Source organism: Denticeps clupeoides, chromosome 9 (genome assembly GCF_900700375.1).
Source record: "Denticeps clupeoides chromosome 9, fDenClu1.1, whole genome shotgun sequence".
NCBI lineage: Eukaryota > Metazoa > Chordata > Actinopteri > Clupeiformes > Denticipitidae > Denticeps > Denticeps clupeoides.
The window spans coordinates 16,167,738-16,194,705 of NC_041715.1; the positions used below are offsets into that span (position 1 = coordinate 16,167,738).

Sequence of the window (26,968 nt, forward strand, 5' to 3'; positions counted from 1 at the left end):
GCAAATAAAACAAAACCAAAAAAAGCTGCATTCAAGGGTTCACATGGGAACAGTAAAATGCCAGCAGTTGGGAACATTTTCATTGCCAACGAAAGCAATTTGGTTCCTCCATTAAAAACACATAAATGCTTCCCATCTTAATGGCATCTTAAACTAAACGACAGCCCTCTGAGTTTCACTATTAAATCTTAAAATCATTATATGGCTGTGCCTTGGAGTGTACACCCAGTGCAGAATTGGTGTAGCGAGAGGCTAATCGCTCAAATGAAGGCCATACTAAATGTAATTGTAATACAAAAAAGAGAAAAAAAATATATACACACACACAAGTTGGTTTATGATTTATGATTGCAATGATATTATGGAAATGAACTCATGTCTCTCTTACAGATTGTTGTTCATGACAATATTCAATATTAGATGATTCCTCAAAAGTTCGCAATGCACTGATAATTAGGGAATGCTGGATCTGCTTTATGACTAACTGCACTCTCATGGACACTTTTTATTGGTACAGGATGTAGCAAGTGCTTCTACTGCTGACTTTAAAAGATGGCCGAATGGAGTGTACCGCATCAGTGCAGCTCACGTCCAGGTCGGATTAATATATATATATATATATATACACACACACACACACACACACACACACACACACACACTAATAAGCCCACCATGGTCTGCATGAGTAGGCTCTGCCCTTGATCCATGGGGAGCTGGGAGTGCAGGCTCAGTAGCACAGTGTATTTATTTACCATATATCAGTGGCAGTGGATATTTCAAAGAGCACCAAGCGACAGGCGCACGGTGTGTGAGCACAGGGCGTAGACGCGTCCAAGCCTTTTCAAGGTTCACCTTGGCAAAAGTGCCACTGTGTCTTGAATGTGCCAGCGCTACCACACCATCGGTCCAACTCTGCGGTGGGCATCAGAGGTTTAAATGCTGATGGACAGGATGTTAAGAGAAACTGCTCCAATGTTGGACAGGTAAATCTACGGGAGACAGAGAGAGGGGGACTTTTCCCCTCTACCAGATGGGCTCACAGAGCACTTCTGATCTCGTAGTAATGAATGTCCTTGCTGCATGAGACAGAGAAGGAGACTGCAGACCGCGCCTGCTCTCCTCTCCCCTCGACAAGATGAACGCATGGCTGGAAACATGCATTATTTGTAACAGATATCACTCCCTAATGGTGTCTCTGCTCCCAGTGGCAGCCCATAATGGACCCTTTTTGAGAATGTGCACAGTGTTCTGTCGCTTGATAGTGACGGAATGGGGACATCGTGTCACCTGGGAAGAAATGAGAAGAACAGGGGGCTGCTTCATTTACTTGTCATCGAGCTGGCGTGGAAGGTATTTGGCATGGCGTGCATACCGAGAAAAAATGTTTGTACTGGTTGATCCACGGGCAAAACAACAAAATAAGCCACCCGCATCTCAGATAGCGGCACATACCCGGCCTCTTTCCATCATGGCTGGGGAGGGCTTACTGATGTCTGCAGTACTGCACAATGACTGAATGAACGAGGACTTCACAGCCAGTCATCTTATCTGAAGTATGATTAGGGCCAAACTGTACAATCTTATCAAATAAAGACCAAATCGTTACTCATCACACAATTATTACTGTCAGACCAGTATATTGCAAAATTGTCCATTACAATGACTGAAGGAATTTGGGCCCTATTTTGGCAATTTGGCTCATCATCTCACCTCTAAAAGGCAGGGGTACAAGGTCTGTGGCAGATTGGTGCCATAGTGGTGGAGGAGGGCAGAAGCCGGGCCTGGCAGGCTCTCTGTGAACCAATTGAAGTGGGCTGCGGGGGGGTTCGCTGGCCATTCAATCTGCAAAGCTCTGGAACGATACGGAGCATCCAGAGACGCCAAGAGGGGAGATGTATATTCCATTGCTGATGCCGCAGAAATAGCCCCGCAATGGCTTTGGATAAAAATGTAAACCAGGACTCCGGATGGGTCACCTGTATTGGTGGGGGTCAGATATGGAAAACCCCCATGGATCCCAGGAACATCATTGATGATGCATCCTATAGACGTATCTAAATTCCAGTTTCTGTTTTGATTTAGCCAGCACAGGTCATAAAAAGTCAATAGTTGGTTGTCCAACTGCACACGTGCAATATATGTTGTAAAAATATGCAGCAGAGAGCCCTGTCAATAGTCTCTGTGCTCAAAGTCCTAATTAGCAAACTGTCACATTCAAGCCTCATTTCACTCTGAAAAAGAAGTGAACAGAAGATCAGAGCTTAAAGGTGAAGAAAGATTATTCAGAGCTTCCACTCTGAGACAGGGAACATTAAAGTTTTGCTACAGAGACACTAATTACCTGGGCCTAGAAACGATCTGTTGTAGATTGAATAAAGAATAATAACAATTCACATGGTGAAGTGTGGCGTTTGCCAGCTGAAACATGTCTTAAAATGTATGACATTTTCAAAAATCTTTCACATTTTACTCACTGTCAACACAATCAAGATGAATGCCTCTGGAAAGCTATTGTCTGATTAAGGTCATGTCTTCATTTTCAGCATGATTTCACCAGTCTGTTCCATCTGGACACCTTAATATCTGATCAGAGGGATGTGAAAGCCATGGTCTATCGTTTTTATCTTTATTTTCCCATCATTTTCTTAGTACTACTTCATATTGCAACCTCTGCTGATTCATAATGTTAAGATTATATGTCCAAACAAAACAAAGCATGAATTACATAGTCTTTTAATCACACTCAGAATAATTAACATTCAGTACTGAGTCAGCTTTAATCATTCATCGTGCTTATTTGAAAGCCAAAATAATAAACAAGCCTTTTCACTGACTACAAATGAGCTGAGCGCAGCAACAGTGACCGAAAAATGCTATATACGTGGCGGCACATACAGTACAGGCCAAAGGTTTGTATACACCTTCTCATTCAATGTGTTTTCTTTATTTTCATGACCATTTACGTTGGTAGATTCTCCATGTAGGCATCAAAACTATGAATGAACACATGTGGAGTTATGTACTTAACAAAAAAAGGTGAAATAACTGAAAACATCTTTTATATTCTAGTTTCTTCAAAATAGCCACACTTTGCTCTGATTATTCTCTCATTGAGCTTCAAGAGGTTGAAATGCTTTTCCAACAGTCTTGAAGGAGTTCCCAGAGGTGTTTAGCACTTGTTGGCCCCTTTGCCTTCACTCTGCGGTCCAGCTCACCCCAAACCATCTTGATTGGGTTCAGGTCCGGTGACTGTGGAGGTCAGGTCTCCGCTTTTTGTTAAGTACATAACTCCACATGTGTTCATTCATAGTTTTGATGCCTTTAGTGAAAATCTACCAATGTAAATGGTCATGAAAATAAAGAAAACACATCGACTGAGAAGGTGTGCTTTTGGTACAAGCTCCTTTGAGTCACTAGTCAAGCATTCGAGCACAGGAGGTTTTTTCATATTGTGACTCCTATTCGGCCATGCTCAATAAATTGCAGTGAACAGTGATATGAGTAGAAAAAAAAAAGAGTTGCATCATTAGTGAACTGAATTTAGTGAATGCAAGTTTATCTATATAATAGTGTCAGCTAAAGGAATGCATGGGGAATAAAAGGTCTAAAAGGTTTTTCCTCATCAAGTCGTAAGGAAAGACTTGAAGGCCGAAAAAGTTAAAACCCATTATTTTCTTTAATGCATAATTTCAGCCCAATTATTTCACTGGTCATTCAAGCTCCATCGGGGTCTGAAACAAAGCAGAGGAAATGAATGTAGCACATTTCCCGCAGTGTTGTGAGGAATTTCATTGATTGTGTTTTCTTCCCCTTGGCACCACAATTTCTTTTCAGAGAAATCATTTGCATGTCCCCATCAGGAACCCATCTAAAACTCTATGTCAAAAAGAAAACCCTAAACAAAAGCCAGGATCAATATTTGACCTTTGAAACCCTTTGGAATCACGAGGTTTATCTGACAAACGTTTGAGTCATGCTGTCTGCTGAAATAAGAGTGTCGGAGGGCAAAATGTCTCACGCCATGTCCCCAGACAGACCAGCCCTGGATTCTCCCCTTGCCCATTGGAGCAGAAGTGCTCTGATGCGGCTAATATCAATTCTTCTGATGGTCTGGAGAGGCTGAGCTCTGTCTGTGTGTGTATGTGAAGAAACGGAGAGAGAATGTGTCTGTGTGTGAATAAGGGGTGTGCAGGTTTCTTTTCAGACCACTGGACTGTCCGAATCGTCAGCTTGGCATTACTCTCGTTTCCAGCGAACATTCCATTCGCTTGAAAAAATTAACTCGACGTGATGCCTTCCGAGTACTCATACTCATTCAATTTCTGTGCATAATCAGTGATATTTCATGTTACTGGTTTCTTTTACATGGTCATCTGGGCATGTAGTGGAAGAATCTGGTAAGTTGCAATATAAAAGTTTAACATAGTCAATTTATTTTTTACATGAATACACACATGCACAAGGCACTGAACATTAAAATAAAAATTACCATTTCATTCTACCCGATGGTACTTAGTGTAACAGGACACTCCCTATAATAGATACTCCTAGTATGAATTAAAAACAGCGCATTAGTAATTAAATCACATTTCAAACAGAATAAATGCTATATCCCGTTTTGCTTGTATTTATGCATTTCTTATGTGCATGATCCAATTATTGCTTTGATCTAATTGGAAAGGGTCTTTTCCCACAGGAATGTGTACAGTGGATCCATGTATTTCAGCCTCCAGATGGTGGAGTCAGACGCTACCTAAGCAGTAAAAAAGTAATGAAAAGATGATATTGCTCTCTGCTAACTCTCCAAAGAAAATAAATCAATTATGGACGGGGGACTCCGAGGCTGGCTGGAACTGGAAGATCATACAGCTAATATGATAACTGTGTATTAATAATTCATTGTTGTCAGATTCGCTGGTGTTCTTGGAAAGACATGAGGATCCTCCCACCCTCCCACCCCCCCAAAAATTTCTAAGATGGTTTGGCAAGGCATCGGATTTCCAGTGGAATCCAAAAGTATGCACTAATAACTGCTCCAAAAATGACTAGAAATGTGCTAAGAATGAGAAAATGTCCCCCGGCAGTGTAATGAGGGTGGAGCTTGGAGGGAAACGGAGACCTGAAAGGTTAATCTTGGGTCTTGTATCCATAATCCGACAGGCTAATCAAGCTACAGAGACATGGGGTCTGAAATGGAGCACGATGAATAATGCAGAGCAGTGAGAGACGTCCAGAAAAAGATGAGACATGAGCAGAGGCCACCAAGGAGAAGGACAGATACTTTTACCTGAGCCACAGGAGGCCACACCCTGCAGAGGAGAAGGTTAGGCAGGTCAAGGTGAGACTGTATTCTGCAGTCTGCCCACCCACTGTAGCTGGTAAACATACTACCATTTATTTTAATGAATGCATTCATCTTTATCTTGCAGTGATATTTTATCATTGATTGCATTTCCATACGCTACATAATCAAAATTTGTCACATTCAGGCGACATGGACTACATTTTATCAGTTGGTTTTCAGTCCAATAAACAACGTTCCAGGCAATATCAACATACTGGAGACAGATGATTTAAAATGTAAAAGCTGACATTTATGTGCATATACTCTAAATGAAATATTAAGTGGAAAATATTCCAAGAAAAAGTATTTGGTTTACACAAATACAAAACAACTTGCAGCAATGAGCCAGGTTTCAGTTAAGCAGCAGGAGAAACGCAAAAAAAAGAAGAAACAAGCCTAAAAGATTTCAAAGATCTTGTTTTTTTATTTACATTTTCTTCAAAAATTTTAATCAGTTGCTCAATTTCTTTTATTATTCAATTGAATTGCTTTTTATATCAGTTTTTTATATCCCCTAATACTGTATCTGAAGTCTCATTCCGAATTTCAGCCGTGTTGCAGAATTACAGCCACTTTGATCCAGTCCCACAATGAGATTTTCCCAGGACGCGCCGTTTTGGTGTCTGTAGATTTAAATGCAAATGAGGAGGAGAGAGGCGGGAGGTAACCTTTCCCCTAATGACGACATAAGGGGACTGTCATGATCCGGACCGGCAGGGGTTACTCCGGATCAGGAGTCCGGACCGGAGTTTCATGTTTGTCCTGTGTAATGTTCCCTGATCGTGTTCACCTGGTGTCTATTTATATAATTGTATAAAACTATCCTGTTCGTGTCTGTTCGCCGTGTTCATGTTCCCTTGTCTCGTGTAGTCTGTATTAAACCCCTGTCCTGTGAATTTGTACGAATGCGTCCTGCTTCATCGCCATGTCCAGCCCACCTGTGACAGGGACAAATACCAGATCCGACCATCTTGAGCGTCTGCTCTCTGAACGGTGAAGCAGAAAGACCAAAGATCTCTTTACACCAATCAGTGGGGCAGTGGTGGCCTAGGGGTTAAGGAAGCGGCCCCGTAATCAGAAGGTTGCCAGTTCGAATCCCAATCTGCCAAAGTGCCACTGAGGTGTCACTGAGCAAAGCACCGTCCCCACGCACTGCTCCCCGGGCGCCTGTCATGGCTGCCCACTGCTCACTCAGGGTGATGGATTAAATTGCAGAGGACAAATTTCACTGTGTGCACCATGTGCTGTGCTGCCGTGTATCACATGTGACAATCACCTCACAAAAAAAAAAAATAATAACATTTTCTAGCCACTGCGGGACCGTAGACAGGCTAGGGGAACTCGAATTAATGCTGAATAATCTCACAAAGTAGATTTGATGGTGTAAATGTGAAAAATTGTTCATTTGGGGTAAGAAAAATAAAATCGAACAAAGAAAAGCCATACTAGAATCAAACATGATTTAGAACATTTTCATATCAATAACTTGCTATATTTTTTTACATACACAAATAATATATTTGTGACCATTTTGTGGCAGTGTAGGGATATGAAATGTGTTATTATACAGCATGAGTTATCAGATATCTGTCATCATTAACATCTGTCGTTTCAGAAGCGACTCCATCTTCCTGTTCACATTGCATCATTGCAATAAGCAACTCATCCCCAGTGTTTGCACCAACACGCTTAATTAAACATTGAGTGGGCTCATTTCTTAAATCGAGATGTAGGTGGGGAAAATGGGGGACCAGTGCCCTTGGCCTCCTCTGCACTCGTGTCATCAAAGGCATATTGTGTCCTGCGCTTACGCTATTTATAGCGGCGCATGCATGAAGCTGATGTTGCGGGATGAGCAGCGCGTGCTCAGCAGCCCTGTCTGGGAAGAGCCAGACCGCTTGGGCACACGACGACCTCACTTCTGCCACATTAAGCAATTACTTACATAAGCTTAAGAAAGAGTGGCTGGCCGGGGACGGGGGAGTGGCCAGGCTGCTTCTCCTGCCACCATCACTGTCAGTCAGGCCCCAGTGACCCACTGATTTCCCCTCTACCGCCCGGAGGAACCAAACTGCCAGGAGCCTTATCGACGGGCCTGAGTGACGGGGGGTGTAATTACGGCTCGCGTCACAGTCTCCTTGCAAGAGGACTCGCGTAATTCCAGGTTTGACCGCAGGCAGTCAGCTGCTGTTAACGGAATGGACCTGGTGGGCTGGTGTTTGTTCTTCGGCAGAAAACAGCAGCCGCTCACCCCCCCGCACCGCAACCTGTCCACACAAAGGGCCTGCAGAACCCAGCAGAAAGGACAAAAGAAAAAGGCACCATTGTTCAGATGGGGGACTCTTTAAATGGTGTAATTATTTTTGAAAGTCACAGCCAAGTCTGTTTCAAGTTCATGAGCCCATGAGAAAAAAAAATCTGGAGTTCAAGGGAACCTTCCATTTGACACGTTTATTACTGCCTGTTTATTAGCACAGATCCATAGCATTCAATTCATCATTGCATGTCCCCTTTTTTTTCCTTGATTACATAGTACACTTGTAGTACATGTAGTACATAGTTAATTCTATCTAAATTTGACCTCTTATTGCCTATTAATGTCTATTAACTTATGATTAACTTGCATGTGGTTTTATGACGAAAAACATATATATTTTTTAGATTAACCACAACTAAACAAACTCAACAAAAATCATTCAATGTAATCAATACACGCCAGAGCTTAAATTCTTCATTTATCACTACTGTTCGTACAGAACACAGCCTTATACAGAGACATTAGCAGCTCTAATCATGTTGCACTGCATTCCCTTGTATTGCATATGAGGTTTGCCTGAGGGAACAAGTCCTTAATCGCACATCACGGGCCTGTAATGTTTTCCCAGGACTAACGTCACACGTAACGTTACTGGACCACTGTCTTAATGTATTAAATATAGGAGCACACAGATACCACATGCTACATGTTTTAATAATATTCTATTCAACTTTTGTTGTGTTGGTGGTTAAAAGGCAATGAGCATAAGAGGGTTGGTGCAGGGATGGTAGGTGATGGGAGAAAACAGAAGTAGTTAACTGTGGATCGTATTGATCTGTGTCTGGTTTAAGGGTGCTGCCTCGAACAAGGAGTTCTGGGATCACGTCTCTGTCTGGGTTCCCTTGGCTGAAGTCCCTATGACTGCAACAAGGATGCATTTGTTCAGAAAGTAAATGGACTGATGATTTATGTCCTTTTCTCAGCAATAGGAGTTTGGGTGGTTTTATGTTTTGTTATGTTATCAATTATTTTATCAGTTAAAACTGATTTATGTTTTTTTATTCCATTAATTTCCTCTGTCTTTCTCTAGTATTTGTGTCTATAGCTATTAGGGAGGGGAATGGGGAAATAAAACAGTAATATATTGTTATACTTTCACTGGCAATATGTTATCTTTGTGTAAAAAACAGCGTTCTTATGAAGGCAAATTTCTCCAGACAAGACCATTTTATCCACTGCTACAAAAATACACTGATTATGATTAAATTAAGGTACAAATATTTCATCATGGAATATTGCAGATATGATCAGACCAACTGCAAGTGTATTGAGAGATGCAGTTCTGCATGAGAACAAAAACAAACCTGGCGATATAAAACTAATGATCACTAATGATAAAAAAAAACACACACTCTGCTTTTTCTAATGAATAAGTGAATTGTGGATGAATGGAGGTTAGGGCTTTTGTCTGTGGAGCAAATGGAGGACCTCTGGACCTCAACATGACTGTGCACAGGGAAGAATGATCACAGCTTGCTTGTTCAGGCCACTATTGATTTTGCTCTTTGATGCTGGACGGGCATGTTTTACAGAACACTAAATAATCTTTACTATAAAAAATGTATTAACACAAATAACCATAAAACAGTCCATTTGCATACATTCTAAACATCTTCAGGGCCCAATTGTGTAACTCATTTATTTAAATGTCCCCTATTATGAAGATTTAACTTTTATTTTTGACGTAAAAATGAGCACAAATATATTTTTTTAGTTCTGTCATGCGAGACTCTGTAGAACCAGTGGATTCATTTATTTTTCTCGGGAAAAACACCGACACGACTTCCTGTCTATGCCAAACAGTGTGGTTGGTGAATGGTGATGATGATATCATTTCCGCGAATGCCCGCTCAACTTCTATAGGCTGCTCTCCTGCTAGTCCCGCCTCTCTCCTTGTCATTACCATTTAAAGCTACAGACCCAGAAATGGCGCGTCATAGGGAAATTGTGGGACTGGAACAAAGTGGCTGTAATTCTGCACCAAGACTGAATTTCAGAAAGAGATTTCAGATACAGGATTAGGGGACCAACAAGACCGATATAAGAGCAAAAAATAATTAATTCATAATAGAGAACCTTTAAATGACTTCTAATCTCACTTAAGGCAAAAAATGAATAGAAGTGAACATCTGCCAAATTACATTTCCTCTCTCAAGATCCACCGCAGACGTGATAGCGGGCCTTGCGAGCTTTGAAAAATGTGTCGCATCTGCAGATCACAGTATCACTGATAACAAGCCTGAGGTCCTGCAGGCTGTCATGTTAAATGGAGGCGTTATTGATGTTGCGGTGTTCTGTTGGTTACAGAGATAAGCGATTCATCTTTCCTTGAGCTTGTCTTTCTAATAGCTCGGAATTTAAGGGCCACATATGGCAGAAGCCGGGAATCGGATTGAGACAAATAGATCTAGTTACAAGGTGATTGGTGACACTCCCTCAGAAATATCCTGTGGTCCTGCCAGGGCATTTCCTACCATCTTAATTATTTAAGAACCATCTTGAGGAATGTAGATTGCTCTCTCTCTCGATCGTGTGCATGTCAATGAGGACGTTAGCAGGCTGGAGTGAATGACACAAATCCATATTTAATGGCATTAAGGGCTGCTCTGATAAAAGCTTTTAGCCAGTGTTTAACTCACATGCCACGATGTCCTCCCTCGCACACCAAGCCCTTCATTCTACTGCAGCCAGGACGGGCATCATGATCACATTAGTTAACATCCAACGCCTCAGGAGGCCATGTTTTGGGAAACGTATCAAGGAATCCATGAAAGGGCTTGTGAGGATAAGGCCCCAGCTATAATTTAATTTGGAGCTGTATAGCAGCAGCTGAATAGGCAATAAAGACAGTCTATTTTATTCATATACTTTTATTGATTTTTTAATATATACAGTAATATATACAGTTATGTGCCATGCAGGTTATGGACAGCATACACACTGTCATCTTTCTTTCTTTCTTTATTTGTGTAAATCCTGAGGATGTCTGTGACCTAACTTTCACTGACATAATTACTGATCAAAAATGTGACATGCCTACCAGATCCAAACACTCCAGTGTGTGAAAATCTCCTCAAAAAGCATGAAACCACACTAAAAGCAAGACTCCCAGGGCTATTACTCCCCAAAATAAAAGTGCAAACAACTCCTGCAGAGTGTTAGTATGGTGGTTTCAGCCTGCTGAGAGTGCTGGGGAGTAACGAAACAATGGATGAAGCTGCTCTTATAACCCTGACCTATTACTACTATCATTATTCTTCCATCCCTGGGGCACCCCCAAACCACGGTGCCCATGTGCCCTCATCCGCCCCCCCCTTTCTACATCATGACAGGCCAGGGGAACAGGGGAGGTCCCTGCCTGCCGTGACCCAAGGCTGGATGACAAGGCCTTGTCTTGTAAGCGCCACTTTCTTTAATAATTGATATCACCATGCCCTGCCTCAGTCAGGGGTAAGTGGAGCTACAGGCGTCAAATGTTGGCTTAGATTAAAGTGGTGCTCTTGGGCTGTCATGATGTTGGGGACACCTTCAGCGCTCAGCTCTGGGAGTGTATCCACATTTTGGCTAGTTCCTTTATCCCTTAAATGGTGAGCAACATTTCATTTCTTTTTCATATACTCAAAAAATATTCTGTACAAGATACAAGTTGAATGGAGATCTTTGTTGAACCTTGGCAGGATCTCAGTCCTCAGAAATGAAGGCTACACAGTCATTTTAGTGGAAGCATAGGGTCCCTTGCTATCCCCCTTTTTCATCTTTCATCAGGATATTATTACAGGTCTCTAAGATGGCTTATGAAGAAACATGGTTGTTGATTGTGCAAACTGTCCTCTGTATCGATTTGAATTTAGATACTATTTCAAATACCATGAAATAAAGAACGTGTGCTGTTGCTGCAGGATTATTTTGTGTCATTACCAAGTGCACAGAATGTCTATGGCCGACGTGTGGTCAAGTAGCATGTTTGCAACCCTATAGATCTTTCTCCCTTATTTTATTAAGCCGTTGTTAGATGTATAAAGGTCTAATTTTGGTTAAAAGAAACATTTTGGGTTAAACGAAACATTGCTTCAATAGATAAAATTTGAAATTTTGAATATTTGTATTTGACAATTAGTGTGTTTGATTTTTGTTGTAGAGTGGCATGTGAGCCGATTGGGTTGTTCCATACTGAATATACAGATTCGACATTACTTTAGCTGCCACTGTTCAATATTTTAATTAAATGACAAAGAAAAAAATGCTATACTCTTGCTGCTGCTACTACATTGCTGCCTTTATAAATCATTTTCTTTCATGAATAATATATTAGAGTTTGTTATGTTAATTTATACAACTACATTATTAACACCGGCACAGAAAGAAGGCGGCAGAGTCCAGAGACACACACAAAAAATATATTCCAGGATAACGGATTATTATTATGGTCATAATACATAATAGATAAGATTTAAATAATGGGTCAGGAAATGCTTTTCCCAGTAAACATTTTAAAATAAGAAAATCATGTTTCTTAATAAACAGGTCATTAAATAATAATTATAATTTGACATTTTATCTACCAGTACTAGGTGGCAAAAGAAAGTTCTCCTTTACACACATGTGTGTGTAAAACAGAGACCACCTGTAAAGGTCAGGTGGTCTGCCGCACACTCTCCTAAATTCACCAGCTTTCCCAAGATGCACTTTGCTACGTATTAAGCATTAAAGCACCTCCCTGCCCAAAGTCCAGCTTTGATGTCACCATAATGCCACTGTACAGAAGATTCCAGATAGAATTATAGAGGCTTTAGTGCATAAGCGTGTTATTTCAGGGGATTAAGTGGATGCAGGCACATCAATTCTTTTTCACATTTAAACTGAATCATGTCTTTCAGCAGCAAAATCGCATATTCATCTCAGATTTCAAATTAGATCTATGAACTGTAGAAAATGACACTGGGGATCAGGTGGAGTTGACTAGTTCCGCACCCTGTGCATTTTGCAAAGAAAAATATTTGCCAAAATAAAATTATACGTAATATAAAGTTTGTAACAAAAATTACTGGACATTATCTAACATAATTATGTGTAAAATGTGTTTAATAGATATAATACACTACAGAAAATGTAGTCTTTACATAGAGACCATTATCATAAAGAACATATTTTCCAGATTTACATTTACAGCATTTATCAGACGCCCTTATCGAGAGCAACTTACAATCAGTAGTTCAAGGGACAGTCCCCCCCACTTAACTTAGGGTTAAGTGTCTTACTCAGGAACACGATGGTAGTAAGTGGGATTTGAACCTGGGTCTTCTAGTTCATAGGCGAGTGTAGCAATTAGGCTACTACCATGTCTACACCCACCAACCAGTAGAGGCCACACAGGTGATCTCTGAGGATTCATCCTGCATAATTTCCCTGACCATTTGACTATATCACAGTTTGAACAGTGCCGTGAATATCAGGAATACCATCTGTAGCAAGATAATCATCCACCCCAACCCAGAATGGACATAAGCTAATGGCCACTTACATGAACGCCCAGAATGTCCACAGCGACTGGGAAAAGCTGGTGCTCAGGAAGGCTACACAAGCTCTTGCCCCTGCTTTACAATGTGATATCTCGGTATGTTGCTCATCTGCTCCTCGCACCACCTTCCAACTCTGACCCCTGGTGGCTTTTGGTGCCAACATACACCTCATTGATTGTACCCTAGCATGACAACACTGCCTCCCCTGCCACAGGCAGTACTAGCTATGGATGGATGTCCCTTAGGGTGTAGTAACCTTGACATTCACATATTCCCACTAAATCTTGTGGTGCAAGACAATCATAATTTTTCTTTTGGATCAACCCTCCAGTTCTGGGCTGTCCATGGCTAGCCACTTATCAACCTGTGTTTGACTGGACTGCTGGAATCCTCCTCCACTGGGGTCCCCACTGCAAAACCCACCTGACCTCCCAACCAACCTCTCACATGTCCACCAGGTCTTGCAATGATTCCTCCATCAAAAACTCTTTGTCAAGCATCAGAAATGCACTTTCCATACGCCCCAGACCACCTTCCTAGGCTTTCTCCTCAGCCCTCAGGGATTGTCACTGCGGTTCTGGACTGGCTCACTCCAACAACCATAAGGCAACTCCAAAGCTTCCTGGAACGACACCTCCCTGGGCTTCATCCCTCACCTTGCTCTGCACATCAATACCTCTGTGCACCACTACGATCGCTTTCTTGCACTGTTTGAAACTCGGAAATGCAATATGCTGTTGAAACTTGAAAACTGCAATATGCAGACCACTACCCAAGCGTACCCTGATCTACCACTTGGAGGATCGGACTGTGCATCAACCAAGGGGTGCCTGTGCCCTAAAACTCCAGCAACTGGGGAAAACTCCCAGAAAAAAGACATATTGCATTATTGAGATAAATATTGCAATATGCGATTGCGATATGATAAAGGGCACTTGCTTGTTTTATCAATGAAAGTCGCATACAAATTCCTAATTGTGAAATGTTTAATTTCAAAGTGAAACATACAAACTACTTATAACAACTTGAAATGCCCAGTGCTTTCATACAATATTCTGCAAAATTAAAATAAATCACAAAAACTCTTTTACATTACTGTCGAACGACAAACCCTGGTAAGGCTAAACAACTGTTTTGATTATACTTGGCCATTATAAAATCCCATATTATAGTTCTTACGTTTAACCAAAACGTTGTTTGGAGGCTGACTTGAACTCAGGGATGCATAGCTTTGCTAGCTTAGCTAAGGTTAAGATTTGTAAAATGAGGTGAATTTCTTTAGGAAACCTTCAGAGTTTGAGAAAAGTTAAACTAAACGGCTAAGAACAGTCTAAATAGTTAATGCCTACGTTTAGCCAAAACGTTGTTTGGAGGCTGACTTGAACACAGGAATGTTGCTAGCTTAGCCTAGCTTAGCTAAGGTTAAGACTTATAAAACGGGATTTTATAATGGGCAAATATATTCAAAACAATTGTCCAGCCTTACCTATGAAATGTAATCCCCCGGGATCTGGTTTGGACCGAACAGCGGTTTTGTACACCCCAAGCAGCCACAAGAGTGAGGCATTTTTATGCACTTCTCTCCATAGACATGTATATGCTTCACGCCACAGCAGAGCCTATCGCAATATGGCGGGCGACGTTGACATAGGATCAGCGTTGTCTGCGGGCGGTCTAACCATATGTCTCCGAATCAAAGTCATGTGGACCAAACACGTCACATCCGACTGAAGTCTCACTTCAGTCAGCTCGCAAACTTTGAGAGAATGAGTGATATGTTGCCGATTCAATCCATGTATTAATCATTTAAATAGCAGTTTTTTGCGTTTATGTAATCGCACAGACTGACATTGTGATTGCAATTAGATTAATCGTGCAGCACTAATATACATATAGATATACACACACACACACACACACACACACACACACATATGTTATCCAGTAATTACTTCTGGATGTCAACTGGCCATATTGGTGATGGTATAGATATAAGTAGAGCACTTTCCTGCATCCGATTCTCAGGAACCCTGTGTCTTATTGCAGTATGAAAACGCTGTGACGATCTTATTATGGCCATTATTCTGGGAACTCGCAATCCTGCAGAACCCAGCTGCAGGCATTTGTGTGTGCAGGAGACAGGGAGGACTCACAAACCTGGAGCTGTGCATGGATTGGGGTACAGCGCGCACCAAAGACACGGGGCACAAAGGCTAAAGATGTAACACCAATGACGAATCACTTTGTGGGGTAAAAATTTCAGTGCGTGAGCTAAAGTATAAATGCCACAAAGCAAGAGATAAGAAATTGTGTGTGACTCATCACACAGCTGTCTGCGCCTCTGTCATCTGGAGGGGGTGTCTGTCATGAGCTGTGTGTGTGGGAGGTGTGTGTGTGCATGACAGGCTCATTCTGCCTCGCCTCGCCTGTACCTCATTACACAAATACGTCCCACAGCTCACGGGCCAGCTGAGCCTGACAGCACGACAGTCATGATAGCATCATGGCAGAGTTCCTCTGTTTCTCCATTAGTACTCAGCATCTCTCAGCATTCTCCTTCCTGTCCCAGTGGGGAAGCTGGAGTTGCACTTGTTATCACATGGAGGACAGTTACTGGACATCTGAGGACAACATCTCACCGTCTTTGTACCAGGGCTCACATTCGGGGGTAGTTGCACCAACTGTTGTTCCTCCTATTTGTGTGTTTTTTAAAGTAAACATACATTAAAAACTATTTTTATATGTTTTTTGACAACATTGTTCACTAGATCAGTGCCCAATTACAGGAATTGAAGATGAAATGAAATATTCAAGTTGATCTGGGCACAGTCTCAATGATAACATCCCCCTTATTACTGAATTTCACTACTCACCCCCCAAACCTCACTAATCAATAGAAGAGGGCAAATGTATCCATCTGTTCTGAAGGCATTATGAGTATGAACAGTTTTCAGATCGATAGTCCTTAAACTGTACAGGTCACATCAGACTGTCTCCCTGATCTATACTACTTTGTCACAGCCTGATAGATCCTACCTTTGTCTCCGACCTATGTCTGTCCTCGACCTTGAGTTTGTCCGCCCCCTTTTTGCTACGACGATACGTATGCTACCCACCATCTTGCCACGCGTAGCCAAGCAAAGGTGTCCACCTGTGCCACCCAAGACCTATGTTCTCCCTCACCTTCTTCCTGGTCTTCCAAACGCTCCACACCCAGTCTCCCACACATCTTCTTATAGATTTTATAGGGGACAAAAAACAAGGGGATGTGTCCTTTCCTATTTCTACAAGTGCACTTGTGTGACATGTTTGACGCGGGTGACATTTTTGCATGATTGCAGAGGAAAGGGAATGGTGCTGGGCAGAGCACTGATGCAAAAGAATAATAATAATGAAAAAAAAAACAGATTTAATTGGTCCTTTTATTTGTCAAATGCAGCACAGCCTTGAAGGATCTCATGTCGTGTTTTCTCCCAGGGTCTGGGTCCTGCTATCTCCTCCCAGTGCACCAGATGGACGCCAGATGGACGCAGCAATGTTGCATTAGTTCACAGACCCACACTGCAGCCAACGCGCCATTCTGAAGTCTATCATTACACATGGCCATGGCTACACAGGTCAGAATTACACCCTTTACCACACGAAAATGGCAGATTTGACACAGTTAAGCAGATGACAGCCAAAAAAGCCATTAAACTTTCTCCTGCCAGGCTCTGTGTGTCTGTCTTTCTAATTTCGGCTGGACTCCTGCCGCCTTCTCGCTGCTTCGCACGTCCTGTCAATATCAAGTCCTCCTCTTTCACACTGACATGTGTTTCAAAGAAACCTGCTCAAGAGTGTCGCTCTGTCTCACACCTTGTTGTGTGAATGCAGCGTGTGTATCAGAGCATACCGCTCAACCTGTCAAAGCGGCACGAATGTGTGACCGCCATCGCCATGCCGACGTGCAGTCTGTCTAGGCGGTTACCTGCGAAGCGACAGATGCACTCTTCAGCAGAGCGCTGAACCCCGCTGCATCTCCCAGGCAACCGCGTGGATGCCCCCTACAAGAGGCTGAGAGCGGATCCTGAGCGCGTGGCCATGAAAAACGCAGATTTATCGCTCTCAGGTCACCGCTCATCTGCTGCGACGCGCCCGCTGCTGCAGACAGATCGGCTAGGGCACCTACAGCCTCGACCCCACCTAATAACCCACATCCCAGCACTGGCAGCTTTTATGAACCCATTTACGTATGCAGAGTGCACATGTTTATAGGATGTTATCTGAAGTGCAGTATCATGAATCGAATCTTGAGAGGACATAGATTTTAGCTTTTATTAACACCTCTTAACTCCCCTTCCACCTACGCTGCCATAAGGATCAGATCATATTTTGCCAGCTGAAAGTCTCTGTATACCTGTATATAGCAGAGTATATAGCAGTATATAGCACAGATTACATTAAAGTTTACTTTGTCATTTTAATTATTATGGTAATTAACAAATAAAAGGCCCTGTATATTCCATAGTGCATTCCCCTACATATTCACTCACTCACTTTCCATAAGCACTTAGTCCTGTTACTCAGGGTCGTGGCTGCCGAAGCCCATCCTGGAACACTCATGAGTCAGGAACTCAGGGCGGGGCCCAAGCCAGGACACACATCCACACACACCAAAGGACAATCAGATTGGGCAATTCACCAAGTGTGACTAGCCTTTGGACAGTGGGAGGATACTGGAGAACCCAGATGAAACACGCACCGACACGAGGAGAGCAAGCGAACTCGACACACACAGATCGACGTCACGTCATGTCACGTCACGTCACCAACAGCTGCGTTACTGTGTGGCCCTCTAACTTGCATTTGCAAAAAAAATACTTGCCATCTACTCTTCTAGCCATTTAGAAAAAAGACCTGTTGGTGACTGGGTTGGATGCAGGTCATCAGTTTGACGTGGTTTGAGTCAGATCACATGTACCACATAGTATTATCAACAACTTTGCACGTGGGGTAATAATCAGTACGTTTATTCTAGGTCCAGAACTAACATCCTTATGACTATCACATTACACCAGTAAGCAAACATGTTGGATTATGAAACTGCGCTTTTATTACTTTCTATTGATAGCTCTACAGGCCTTCTGGGGATGCCAGTGCTATTTCAGAAAGTGACAGAAGCACAGATACAGCAGCAGCTCTATTGCAGAAGATGAGTGAGGCTTTCACTCGCAGCACTTCAGTGGTGCCGTTCATTGGCAGCATGTGTGAAAAAGTCTCATTTGCTGAATAAAGGGATTGGCAGACCTGGCGGGGAGAGAGACCAGCTACTGCGGCAGATGTTGTTTAAGGTATTAAAACTTCATCACCACTCTGGAGCTGTGAGGAACCGGGCTCAACACTTCCAGAGTGGCTCCCTGTGCTAGACCGATGAAGTAGTTCATATGAAATCTTTTCTTATAAATCATGCAGGAATTTTGTATGAAAAATATATGATTGATATGAACCCTTCCATCCAATAGGCAAACCAAGTATGAATCACAATCATGTACAGTGGTGCTTGCAGTTTTGTGAATCCATCAGATTTTTTGGATTAAATATAACCTGATTCTCTTACACAAATCCTCAAAACAGACAACACAATGAAACTGCACAATGTGCAGCAATAAAGCACCAATTTAACTTTTCTCGTACTTGTTGATTAGTCTGGAACCAGATCCACTGTGCAGATTTAGAATTTGATTCATATTTGGACATTTAGTATATTCTTCTTGAAGTCTTCTCTGGTAGAAGGACCAGTGCATATTATTTTCTGCAGGACACACTTTCTCTTGAGATTCAGATCACAGACAGAATTCCTTTAGAATTCTCTGGCCTAGAAATCCATGGTAACACCACCACCATGATGCTTTGGATAAAGCTTCTCATAATGCTTTATCCAGGATGATGTTTTCCATAAAGCTTCTCATATCGAGTTCTGTTTTGCCCACAAACCACATTTTGAATAGATATCTGGCTTGCCCACATAATTATGGGAATTATGGGAATCAGATGAATGACAGCCCACAACTCACATCTATAAATGTCACTTTCCAAAAATGTCCCATGTTCTCCCATGGACGTTCCCTTCACTACTAAGAGCCAGTGTCCTTTGGAATGTGGCAGTGGTGGCCTAGTGGGTATGGAAGCAGACCCGTGGTGAGCAAAAGAGCAAAAAGCATCGTCCCCAACACACTGCCCCCCCGGGTGCTAAGGGTGACGGGGTAAATGCAGAGGACACGTTTTATTGTGCCGAGCATGGTAAGCATGGCTTTAAAGGAAGAAAGAGGCGTCAGAGATAAAACTGCCATCTGTAATGAAGCCACCACTATAAATGGGCTCGTCGTTCATGATTAAGTGGCGTGTCATGCTTGGAGTAATTGGCTTAATTAGCTATTGAGCAGCTTTCAGGGGTTAATGGGACAACAGGTTGACAGTGAAGCTGATTTAGTGCTGGAAGTTAATGATTTTGCTCTCGTCCTTCCCTCATTTCTTGCAATGATTTGATTTACAGTATGGACGAAACAGATCCTCCTTGTTTGTTATTACAAAATCAATTTCACGGCTGGGCGAGCCGTCCCCGGCCGCGGTGTTGTTGGACGCAAGGGGTCCTCAGTCACTCTATGGCACAAACACGGACCCCCTCCTCCCAGGAAATGTCACGGCCTCGTTCTTCCCCAGCCGCTGTCATTCCTCTCCTATGTAAAGAGGTGTGTCTTTGTGCGGTTTAAAAAAAAACTGACCCCCTTCGGCCCAGACCGGCCTCGTTTCCGAACAGCGGTGCTCTGAGTAATTTGAAGGTGCCTACTGTGCCACCCCAGCGAGGCAGAATCAATGGGGTTTGAAACGTTACATTAGCCCAAAGTGCTGGGAGGAGGTAATGATATTGCCTGTGAATCTGCAACTACCAGAAAAGGCAAATTGGGAAAGCTTGCTTCCATTCCAAACCGGGGTCAAAACTTAATAGTCCTCTTCGCCGGGCTCATTTTCTCTCAAATGCTGAACGCCGCAGGACAGACTGGCAGCAGCTCTCCCAGTCAGCAGAATGGAAGGAGGGTCTTGACAGTTGTGAAGTTGTTTTAGACTTCTGTGGCCAACTGTGTGTGCATCGGATATTACAACTGCAGACATACGCAGCTGAACTTAAGACGCTTCTCACTATACTGAACCTGTTAGCAAGGAGGGCACATTCACCAACAACACATCAAGTACGTGTTCAGGGACTCTGAAAAAGAAACATCAAGTGCTGCCTAGTCAGTTTTCTGTAGCTGGGAGGGGAGGAAAGCAAATTACATATTTCTAATATTAGGGTGGTAGTAGCCTAGTGGGTAACACACTCGCCTATTAACCAGAAGACCCAGTGTCCCTGAGCAAGACACTTAACCCTGAGTTGCTCCGGGGAGGACTGTTCCCTGTAACTACTGATTGTAAGTTGCTCTGGATAAGGGCGTCAAATAATGCTCTAAATGTAATATTAATGATTTAACTCTTAACTTTGGGTTAATGTTAAGATGTTATATGGTACGCTCACATATACATATTGTGGAAGCACTTGACATTTCTAGCTCGCAAAAACATAACCTAGCTTTTCAAAAACCTGGCAGAGCTCTGATAATATTCTTCACACTTGCTATGTCAGGAATCCTGACTTTGTGACAAGGGTTGCCATTGTCTATGCACTGCAAAGGAGGTGGCAATGTGGTATATGCAGTTTTTGGGTTAAATCTATATGTGAAAAGCAGTATGGCCTAGTTAGTGTCTCCTCACTGTAGTGTAGAAACATTTGTTTTCATAATACTTGCATAATTTGACTGCACTTGCCCCAGTTTTCACGATTTTGGGATCATGTTAAGTCACGCAAAACCAGCACTGTATGCATATTTTCAGACTTATTGCAGACTTTCCCCCCAAAAATGTACCCCAAAATCTTTCATATAAAGGCACCATTTTAATTGATAATGGACAGCATGAAAAAGACAGACAAGTCCCATTTAGGGTGACAAGATGTCCTCTTTTCCCATGGACATGTTCATTTTGAAACATTCGTAACATCACACATCTCTCAGAAAATAGTCACTATGCTACACGTCTATTTCTTTCTACTTGTGCTAGTGGATTAAAGAGATAAGTGGGCAGTGAGGGAGCAGAGAATGTGATTATATATCTGCTTCTCTCTTCCTCATTTAGTGTCTTATTAGACCTATGTAGACCTTGGATGGGTTTATTTATCATAAACTTTTTTTTTCAGTTGCATTGTACAAGATGCCACTAAGGTCGACATTAAAGTGTAGATATTTATTGTCAGATTAGATACTTAGGAGGGCAATATATGCATTGCATCTATATTATTATCAACATTCATATTTACATCAGAAATTTTGAATAAACACTGATATTGATGAATACGGAAAAATATGGCAATATCTTGGGGGGCACATTGCCCATCACTGCAGACTCATATTAAGTCATATAAGTCTCATATTAGCCGCTACACTTGTGAAAGTGTCTCAAACAAAGGACACTTTGTGGATTCCTCACAGCCCCTGTTGTTCACAGAGCTTGATACCATGCTTCACTGGTGAAGGATACGCTGAGCCAGGCGATGCTTTTGTTCCACTGGTTGCATCTCAGTCGTGCTGTAACATATGGCTGTGACGTGATTGCTTGGATCTACAGCGCTATATGAATCTTGGCTGAAGCCCACGGCAGAGCATAAAAACCCGAAAGCTCCTGCTGAGCAGCCAAAACTTCCATGCGTCTCCAGAGAACCATAAAAGGTACAGATGTACAGTATATGAATGAGTGTATTTCATTACTTGCATTGGTCTGGCATCCAGGTTTATGACTTGGAAAAACACAGCAGAAGTACAACTTCTAACAGGTATAGCCGCAGAGATCAATAATTTACACATCTGAAAAATGTTGTGGCTGTAAAATAATTTCTTTTTAGGTTTAGATATTTAAGCAAAGTATTGCAACATTGAGCCTAACAGTATACAGTGGGACCAGTTATAGATGCTGAAACTGGGATTTTCTCTGATACCAATCATCACTTACTCACTTTTCCACAACCACTCAGTACTGCTACTCAAGGTCACTGCTGCCGGTGCCCATCCCCAGACACTGAATATAGGGTGAGGACTGACCCAGGTTGGGGCACCAGCCATCCACAGGAGACATTACAAGTTATTATTTTCATATAAATTAATATGAAAGCAACATATATAAAATGTGGACCTTTACAATGCACAATGTGAAAACATGGATACAGTGAGAAAACATGGATATATTGAGCTCTGCTCAAAAAAGTCCCCAAACAGCATAACTAATGGTGAAGAGGCAGGATCTACTGCTGTCCGTGGTGCTGAAACCCTCCTCTCTCCATCGCCAGGGGGGCATGACCATTGCAGTCTGACGCCTCTTAAGTCAGCACTTCCTCCGGCGGTGACAGACAGCAGGGATGTTGCTGTCTGATACGGGAGGATGCTCGCGCTGGGAGGAGGCCCTTCGCCCTCCCAGTTAATTGTCCCCCTCCCCGCCCGTCATTCGCATACAATAAAAGCAGCGGACGCAGCGGGACGCCTCTATCGCCCCGCCACACTCTCCTTCTTGTCATTCCGCTTCCGTTTGCGCCCACGAATACAAATTTCCAGGAACCTGTGTCAGGCAGAGGAGATTTTAAAGCCCTGACACTGACACCAAATGCGGAGTGACAGTAAACACAGACAATATATATATATATATATATATTTCCCCTACTACCAGACAGCCGTTTCAACAATGCTAGCAAAAGGCTTGGCAAAGGCTGCTGGGACAGCCGGGCCCTTTGATCTGCTTTCATTAAAGCGAGCCGTTGGACAGGTTTATTGCTGGGATGGCAATTGCGTTGCGTTAATTAAAAACAGCAGTAGTTACCCTCCCCTACATGCAGCATGCCTCCTACGAGCCGCGGCACGTAGCCATTTATCAAAGCCGCATATAAACAAGTGTCTGTTTGCCTTAGCTTATCAAACATCAAGCAGAGGCCTTGGGGAGCATGCGGCAGTGCTGGAGTTATTAAATGTGTCTGTGTGTGTGTGCAGTAGATTAATACAGCAGGCAGGAAATCATAGGTGTGCCATTTATACTAAATGCTGAATACTTGGACAAATGTGTTTTACTTTACGTTGGAGACCAGACGAGAAACAGATGGAGATATGCTTCTGTCATTGGTGTCATGTCATGTTTTCACACCACATGTTTTCACTTTTCAATACGATAATTAAATGCACATACACATGACTGATAATGCTAAATTAAACATACAACATACAACAGCAAAGGTTAGGCCGGCGGGCACAGATATCAAAAGATGTGATGTCAGACACATGAGAGGCTGGAGAACTTGGGGAACATAAACATGATGGAGGACTGGGAGACACGAAGGGCTTGGGTTCAGGGGATCAAAGGGGGACAACGGTCCAGAGAACAGGGTGTAGTATCTGCTGCCTTCGATACAGTTAACCACGAAATTCTTCTCACCACACTCTCTGATTTAGGAGTTACAGGAACCGTATTAGATTGGTTCACCTCTTATCTTTACGACAGGTCCTTCAAGGTATCATGGGGAGGTGAGACATCTGTCCTCTCTAGGGTAACCACAGGGATTCCACAAGGCTCTGTCCTTGGCCCCCTTCTATTCTCAATATACACTCGCTCACTTGGTCACATCATCCAATCACATGGCTTCTCCTATCACTCTTATGCTGATGACACCCAGCTCTATCTGTCATTCCCACCAGAAGATGCTACTATAGCAACAAAAATTTCGGCCTGCCTCTCAGACATATCGGCATGGATGTCTGAGCGACACCTCCAACTGAACCTATCCAAAACCGAGATTCTGATCTTTCCGGGCAACAATTCCCCTCAGCAAAACCTTTCAATTCAAATTGGATTGCTACTGTTAACACCCACGGCATCTGCAAAAAGCCTTGGAGTTTGGATAGATGACAAACTGAGTTTGAACCATCATGTTGCTGCGATCTCCAGATCCTGCAGGTTCACTCTCTACAACATTCGCAAGATTAGGCCTTTTCTCTCACAACAGGTTCCTCGTCTAGGCAATGGTCATCTCCAAACTCGACTACTGTAACTCTCTCCTGGCTGGAGCCTCTGCAGTCACCATAAAACCACTCCAGATGATCCAAAAGATGGCAGCCCGTCTCATCTTCAATCAGCCAAAATACACCCATGTTACACCTCTTCTTACCTCCCTCCACTGGCTCCCGGTAGCTGCTCGCATTGAGTTCAAATCCTTGATGCTCGCCTACAGGGCTGTAAATGGAACTGCGCCCTCCTACATCAATACAATACTACCTAGCTACACTCCTGCACGCTCTCTCAGATCGGCAAACGAAAGGAGGGGTTTGAACCTGGGGTCTCCGATTCCAATCATCTCTGTTCTCCGTTGTTGTCCCTGGCTGGTGGAACAACCTGCCCTCCTCCACACGACTAGCCGAGACTATCACCACTTTTAAGAAGCAGGTGAAAACCCTCTTGTTCAAAAAATATTACAGACAAATCTAACACTTACACACGCACATGCGTACACATTGCACAAACAATACAAAATGTATAAATACATTATAATTTTTCTTCGTCTAGCACCTAACAATCTCTGAGCATACTCTTCACTGACAAGTCTGAGCCTTATCAGGGATCTTAGTTTGTAAACTCAATATTCTATAGAAATCGAACGAGAATTGCTGGTGTCTTCCTCTTGTAAGTCGCTTTGGATAAAAGCGTCTGCTAAGTAAAGTAAAGTAAAGTAAAGTAAAGTAAAGTAAAGTAATGTTTACACAGTGTTTACTTGCGAATAAAGAAAATGGGCTGGGGAGAGAAAGGTGTTCGGGCGAGGGTTGGCATCGGCGAGGTCCAGAGAACAAGACGATTGGGCAGAGGTAGCATCAATAGGCAAGAGCGACTTACAATCAGTAGTTACAGGGACAGCCCCCCCTGGAGACACTCAGGGTTAAGTGTCTTGCTCAGGGACACAATGGTAGTAAGTGGGGTTTGAACCTGTGTCTTCTGGTTCATAGGCAAGTGTGTTACCCACTAGGCTACTACCACCCTTTATCATCAGGATTCATCAGGAATCATCAGGAGCAAGACGACAGGCAAGGTGGGCAAATCCAAGAGAATACGGTCGGTGTGATGCAGTATCTGTCAGAAAACGGCGAGCAGCAACCAAGGAATAAATTCACTATGATGAGTGGGAGAGGATTCAAGATGGCCGGCCGAGTATTTATAGATCAGGGGCCATGACATTGACTCTACTTCCATTCTGACCTGGCTCTTGCTTCACACTGGAAAGTAATGAGACCAAACATACCACTCCCTAAATCATGGAAGCCTGTTTAAAAAAAAAACACACATATTCTCACATAGGGCTGAACGATGTTAAGAAAAAATTGAATGGTGATTAATTTTGATAGCAGACAGCATATCCCTATACACTTCAGAATTCATCCGGCTGCTTCTGTCTTGTCACATCATCAATAAAAACACAAGTGACCCAGTGCCATTGGAAGCCATGCATGCCCATGCCAGCACTCTGCCTCCACCATGTTTTACCAAAGATGTGGTGTCCTTTGGATCATGAGCTGTTCCAATTCTTCCCAAGACTTTCTTCTTCCCATCATTCTGGTACAGGGTGATCTTAGTCTCATCTGTCCAAAGAATGCTGTTTTTTGGCTGATTAATGGTTTCTGCCTTGTGGTGAATCCTTATTTACTCTCATGAACTCTTCTCTTTATGGTAGGCTTAGATACTGAGATACACCTACTTCCTGGAGAGTGTTCTTCACTTGAGTGGATGTTGTGAAGGGGTCTTTCTTCGCCATGGAAAGGATTCTGCGATCATCCACCACTGTTGTCTTCCGTGGATGTCCAGGCCTTTTTGAGTCCCCAAGCTCGCCAGTGCACAGTCTTTAACTGCTATCTCTCTGGTGGATGTTTTCTTTTTTTTCCAGCCCCAGGATGGTCTTTTTCACCTCCTTTGAGAGCTCCTTTGACCGCATGCTGTATGTTCACAACAACAGCTTCCAAATGCAAACGGCACACCTAAAATCAACTCCAGACCTTTGAACAGCTTAATTGATGACAGGTTAATGAGGGAAGAGCCCATTTCTTTTTTTTGCAGCCTTCTGAGTCAATTGTCCAATTACTTTTGGTCCCTTGAAAAAGAGGCGGCTACATCTTAAAAGAGCTGTAGCTCCTAAACCCTTGCTCCAATTTGGATGTGAATACTCTCAAATTACAGAAGAGGGTCCGCACTTTAAGCCCATATATAACTGTTAACTGTTAATTTCTACTTGATGCTTTTAGGTGAGCAGTCAGAGCAAAAGGTCACCATAGCTCTCTCTGATAGGAGTCTCACATCAATATTTGATCCTTTTTACACTGAACAAGAATTGATTCTTGATAGAATGTTTTGTTTGTATAACCAGTTCACACTTTGATTGTTCATGTTTGTTTGCTCTAGTCTGAGATATAATTTAGTATATTTACATTTCTATTGCAGTTTTCTTATTATTGAAATTTTAAGTCCTGTTGTTTTGGACATGTTGAAACCCCCCAAAAGCACTATTTGTTATTTTGTAATAATGTGTATAATATTGTGTATTTAATAAGTGTATACATAGGTTTATTTTATACAGTATTTAAGTGTGACCCCAAGCTGATGCTCATTTGGCATGGGTGATTAGAACCCTTTACATGTTGGTTT

At 42.6% G+C, this 26,968-nt stretch overlaps 1 protein-coding gene across 1 annotated transcript in view; it reads right to left on the reverse strand.

Annotated features, from left to right (window-relative positions):
• Nucleotides 1–26,968, reverse strand: part of hs6st3b (heparan sulfate 6-O-sulfotransferase 3b) — a 55,082-nt gene that overhangs the window by 11,888 nt on the left and 16,226 nt on the right. The window lies entirely within an intron of this gene.